The sequence below is a fragment of the Sarcophilus harrisii genome, chromosome 1 (assembly GCF_902635505.1).
Source record: "Sarcophilus harrisii chromosome 1, mSarHar1.11, whole genome shotgun sequence".
Classification (NCBI taxonomy): Eukaryota; Metazoa; Chordata; class Mammalia; order Dasyuromorphia; family Dasyuridae; genus Sarcophilus; species Sarcophilus harrisii.
In genome coordinates this window covers 411,153,354-411,159,397 of record NC_045426.1, presented here as the reverse complement: position 1 = coordinate 411,159,397, position 6,044 = coordinate 411,153,354, and the positions used below count along the sequence as shown (strand labels likewise).

At 33.2% G+C, this 6,044-nt stretch overlaps 1 pseudogene; it reads left to right on the top strand.

The window, feature by feature from the left end:
• Positions 1 to 2,895: 2,895 nt before the first annotated feature.
• LOC116420569 lies at positions 2,896 to 3,313 on the top strand (annotated as a pseudogene).
• The last annotated feature ends 2,731 nt before the right edge of the window (positions 3,314 to 6,044 follow it).

Genomic DNA, 6,044 nt, shown 5'->3' with positions numbered 1-6,044 from the left:
TACCGATGCTAAGTGAAATGAACAGAACCAAGAGATCATTATACACTTCAACAACAATAATATATAAGGATAAATTCTGATGTCAGTGGATATCTTTGGCAATTAGAAGATCCAATTCACTTCCAATTGATCAATGTTGAATAGAACCAAAACACCCAGAGAAAGAATACTGGGAAATGAATGTGGACTGCTTGCAGTTTTGTTTTTCTTCCCAGATTATCTTTACCTTTCTGGATCCAATTTGTGTGTGTGTGTGTGTGTGTGTGTGTGTGTGTGTGTGTGTAACAAGATAACTGTACAAATATATAAACATACATTGTATTTAAGATATACTTTAACATGTTTAACGTGTATGAGATTGTCTGCCATCTAGGGGAGGGAGTGGAATGAAAGAAGGGAAAAGTTGAAACAGAAGTGATTGCAGGGGACAATGTTGAAAAATTCCCTATGTCAATAAAAAGCTATAATAAAAAATAAAAAAGCAAAAACCAAAAATTGCCCATGCATATGTTTTGTAAGTAAAAAGCTTTAATAAAAAAATAAACAATTTATGTTAGAGATCTGTAAATCTACAATTCTTTCAAGGTTTTACAGTCCAAGGAGAGGTGTAGTCATCACTCTTCTGTTCTGTATTTTGGTCTGTGAATTATCACAAATCCTCTTTTCTATCTTGTAACTATGACCAAGTACCCCGATCCTGGTAGTGCTCTCTTCATCCTGGTACTGAAATCAGAATCCCGAAAAGGGCAATCCAACAGAGTCATCATCCAATTACAAAAAAGTGCTTCCTGTAACCTTCTTCTGTACAGTTGTTTTGTTTCCTTAGATTTTGTAGGCTGAGAATTCTGGAAATCCCCCCTTCCAATTGAGTCTCTTTAAAGGCCTGTCTTGGCTTGCCATGGGCTTGCCTGCACCTGACTTTATTCTACTCACTCAAGTGAGACACACACGTCTTGTTGACCTTTTAAGTTGCCTTGAGTTGGAAAATCGTTTTACTCTGTCCTTTTGTAGTCTCTGCTCTTCTAGAATTCATTTTGGAATATTACTACAGATTTATTTGGAGGAAAATTGCAGAAAATTCAGATAAATTCTAGCAATTAATAATATTACTGAAATAACTGTATAATATTCATACATGTTAATTTGAAATTGATTTCACTCTTTTATGTAAGTTTGGATATTTACAGAATTATAAAATAATTATGCACTATATACATGTACATGTATACAGACATGAAAACTGTAAATTCTTGCTGGCAGTTTTTAGACATCTTAGAAAAATATTACATTTCCATTAGATGAATTTTGTCCCTGTATTTTAAGGCAATCCATAGTCAACTTCTTGTTATTAAAGGGTTGTTGATGATGAAGAAAAAACAAGAGCAAATCCTATTTCATTGAGTTCATATCTTTTGAAATAAGAACATGTTTGGAGCTATAATCCTTTCAATTTAAAGGAAACTAAAGAGAATGTTTTTAGCTTTCAAAAGCCTTACTTAATCCACTATTTTCCTCCTTACATAGTTCAAGAATGTGAAAAAGTGTTTGCCATTTTATGAAAAGAACAAAGAAGCTTTGCTTCATTTCATCTTTCTTAAATGAGCGTCTGTTGCTAAGGCAAATTAATATGCCAGTAGATATTTCTGGCACTTTAGAAATCAAGAATATGCTGGCTATAATGAACAATGCTGCCCAGCAGGTATATCCAACTGAATAACAAACAAAATTAACTTTGTATGCAAGCACTGCTTACAATAATCATTTGACAGAATAGGACTAAAAATCTTTTTTTTTTTTTTCCTGACTAGAAATAAGCAGATTGCATAGTACTTTAGTTTGTAATTTCAAAGAATGGGCCAATTAGTTTGCTTAAAAAGCTGCAACAACAGAACAGCCTTAAAATTGAATGCCTCCTCCACTCATTTATTGAAGTCTCAATGTTGTTTCCCTGTCTTTCTTGTTATTTTCTTCTCTAAAATTCATATCCTAATTGACTATTGAAACAACTTTTGCTCTGATTTCTATATGTTCTCATTTTGCTTCAATCTGAATAAATCTCCTTTATTATTTTTAATAGCTTTTTATTTACAAGTTATATGCACGAGTAATTTTACACCATTGACAATTGTCAAACCTTTTGTTGCAAGTTTTCCCCTATTTCCCCCCACCCACTCCCTTAGATGGCAAGATGACCAATACATGTTAAGTATGTTAAAACATAAACAAAATAAAAAGAAATGAGTATACATATCCAAACTGTTTTTTTGCTGTACAAAAAGAATCGGGCTCCGAAATAATGTACAATTAGCTTGTGAAGGAAATAAAAAATGCAGGCTGGTAAAAATATAGGGACTGGGAATTTGATGTAATGGTTCTTAGTCATCTCCCAGAGTTCTTTTGCTGGATGTAGCTGCCTCAGTTCATTACTGCTTCATTGAAACTGATTTGGTTCATCTCATTGCTGAAGATGGCCAAGTCCATCAGAAATGATCAATATATAGTATTGTTAATGAAGTACATAATGATCTCCTGGTCCTGCTCATTTCACTCAGCATCAGCTCAGGTAAGTCTGTCCAGCCCTTTCTGACATCATCCTGTTGGTCATTTCTTACAGAACAGTAATATTCCATAATATTCATATACCACAATTTATTCAGCCATTCTCCAATTCATGGGCATCTACTCAGTTTCCAGTTTCTGGCCACTACAAAGAGACCTACCACAAACATTCATGCACATACAGGTCCCTTTCCTATCTTTAAGATCTCCTTGGGATATAAGCCCAGTGGCAACACTGCTAGGTCAAAGGGTATGTATACACAGTTTGATAACTTTTTGAGCATAGTTCCAAATTTCTCTCCAGAAAGGTTGGATGTATTTACAATTCCACCAACAATGGAGCGATATGAGGCCATGAGTAGAATCTATTATCGTGGTGCCAAGGCAGCCATTGTCTGCTATGATCTTACCGACAGCAGCAGTTTTGAACGAGCCAAATTCTGGGTAAAGGAGCTTCAGAGTTTAGAGGAGAGCTGTCAGATCTACTTGTGTGGCACCAAGAGTGACCTTCTAGAGGAAGATAGAAGACTACGCCGGGTTGACTTCCATGATGTCCAAGATTATGCAGATGACATAAAAGCTCAGCTCTTTGAAACATCCAGCAAGACAGGCCAGAGTGTGGATGAGCTGTTTCAGAAGGTGGCAGAAGATTATGTCAGTGTGGCTGCCTTCCAGTTGATGACAGAGGACAAAGGCGTTGACTTGGGTCAGAAGAGCAACACCTTTTTCTACAGTTGCTGCCATCACTGAAAACCACATTCCGCATTATCTTTCCCTGTCATTCTAGCCAGTATGGCAGGTGTGTAGTGATATCTCAGAGTTGTATTAATTTGCATTTCTCTGATTAATAATGACTTGGATCATCTTTTTATATGGCTAGAAATAGTTTCAATTTTTTCATCTGAGAAGTGCCTGTTCATATTCTTTGACCATTTATCAATTGGAGAATGCCTTGATTCCTTATAAATTAGAGTCAATTCTCTATATATTTTGGAAATGAGACCTTTATCAAAACCTTTGACTGCAAAAATGTTTTCCCACTATATTGCTTCCCCTCTAATCTTGTCTGCATTGGTTTGGTTTGTATAAAAACTTTTCAATTTGATATAATCAAAATTTTCAATTTTGTAATAAGTAATGATTTTTAGTTATTCTTTGGTCATAAATTCCTTCCTCTTCTACAGGTCTGGGAGGTAATCTATGCTGTGTTTCTTTAACTTATTTATAATCTCATTCTTTATGCCTAGGTCATGAATCCATTTTGACATGATCTTGGTGTATGGTGTTAAGTGTGGGTCAATGCCTAGTTTCTGCCATACTAGTTTCCAATTTTCCCAGCAATTTCTGTCAAACAATGAGTTATTATCTCAAAAGTTGGGGTCTTTGGGTTTGTCAAACACTAGAATATTAAAATTATTGACTGTTTTATCCATTGAACCTAACCTATTCCACTGATCAACTAATCTATTTCTTAGCCAATACCAAATGGTTTTGGTAACTGCTGCTTTATAATGTAATTTTAGATCTGGTACAGCTAGGGAACCTTCATTTGATTTTTTTTCATTAATTCCTATGAAATTCTTGACCTCTTGTTTTTCCATATGAACTTTGGTGTTATTTTTTTAGGTCATTAAAATAGTTTTTTGGGAGTCTGATTGGTATAGCGCTAAATAAATAGATTAGTTTAGGTAGTATTGTCATCTTTATTATTTTTTCTTGCCCTTTTCAAGAGCATTTAATATTTTTCCAATTGGTTAAATCAGACTTAATTTGTGTGGAAAGTGTTTTGTAGTTTTGCTCATAAAGTTTCTAATTTTCCCTTGGCAGATGGATTCTTAAATATTTTGTATTATCAGTAGTTACTTCAAATGGAATTTGTCTTTGTAACTCTAACTGTTGTATTTTGTTAGTGATATATAAGAATGATGATGTCTTATATGGGTTTATTTTGTATCCTGCAACTTTGCTAAAGGTGTGGATTATTTCTAATAACTTTTTAGGAGAATCTCTGGGGTTCTTTATACCATCATTATTATCAACAAAGAGTAATAATTTGGTTTCCTCATTGATTACTCTAATTCCTTTACTCTCTTTCTGAAATCTTATTGCCACAGCTATCATTTCTAATACAATATTGAATAGTAATTGTGAGAGTGAGCAACCTTGTATCACTCCTGATCTTATTGGGAATAGTTGGAGTTTGTCCCCATTACATATGATGCTCACTGATGGTTTTAAATAGATGTTACTGATTATTTTAATGAAAAATCAATTTATTCCCTATACTCTCGTGTTTTTTTAAAATAAAAATAGATGTTGGATTTTAATGAATGCTTTTTCTGCATCTATTGAGATGACCATATGGCTTTTGTTAATTTGGTTATTAATATGGTCGATTATGCTAATAGTTTTCCTAATATTGAAACATTCCTGTACTCCTATTCTAAATCCTAATTGAACATGGTTTATTATCCTGGGAATGATTTCTGTAGTCTTTTTGCTAATATCTTATTTAAGATTTTAGCATCAATATTCATTAGGGAGATCGGTCTATAATTTTCTGTTTTCAACCTACCTGGTTTAGGTATCAGCACCATGTCTTTGTCATAGAAAGAATTTGGTAGGACTCCTTCATTCTCTGTTTTGTCAAATAGTTTATATAGCATTGGGGCTAATTGTTCTTTAAATATTTGGTAGAATTCATATATAAATCGATCTGGTCCTGGGAATTTTTACTTAGGGAGTTGATTAATAGTTTGTTCTATTTCTTTTTCTGAAATGGGACTATTTAAGCATTTTACTTCCTCCTCTATTAATTTCGGAAGCCTATATTTTTGGAGGTAGTCACCCATTTCACTTAGGTTGTTCAATTTATTGGAATAAAGTTGGGTGAAGTAACTCATTATTTCTCTAATTTCTGATTTGTTTGTGGAAAGTTCTCCCTTTTCATTTTTAAGACTACCAATTTGATTTTCCTCTCTCCTTTTTCTAATCATATTTACCAAAGGTTTATCTATTTTATTGTTTTTTTCCATAAAAACAACTCTTAGTTTTATTTATTAGTTCAATAGTTTTTTTTTAATTTTGCTTTCAATATTATTAATTTCTCTTTTTAACTTTAGAATTTCAATTTTAGTATTTGATTGCAGGTTTTGAATTTGGTCTCTTTCTAGCTTTTTAAGTTGCAAGCCCAATTCATTGCTCTTCCCTTTCTCTATTTTATTCAAGTAAACCTGTATGGATATAATGTTTCCCCATATTACCACTTTGACTGCATCCCACAGATTTTGGTATGATGTCTCATCGTTGTCATTATCTTGAGTGAAATTATTAATTGTGTCTATAATTTGCTGTTTCACCCAGCCATTCTTTAAGATGAGATTATTTAGTTACCAATTACTTTTTGGTCTATTTACCCCTAACTTTTTGTTGAATGTACATTTTATTGCTTTGTGAACGGAAAACAAAGCATTTACTATTTCTGC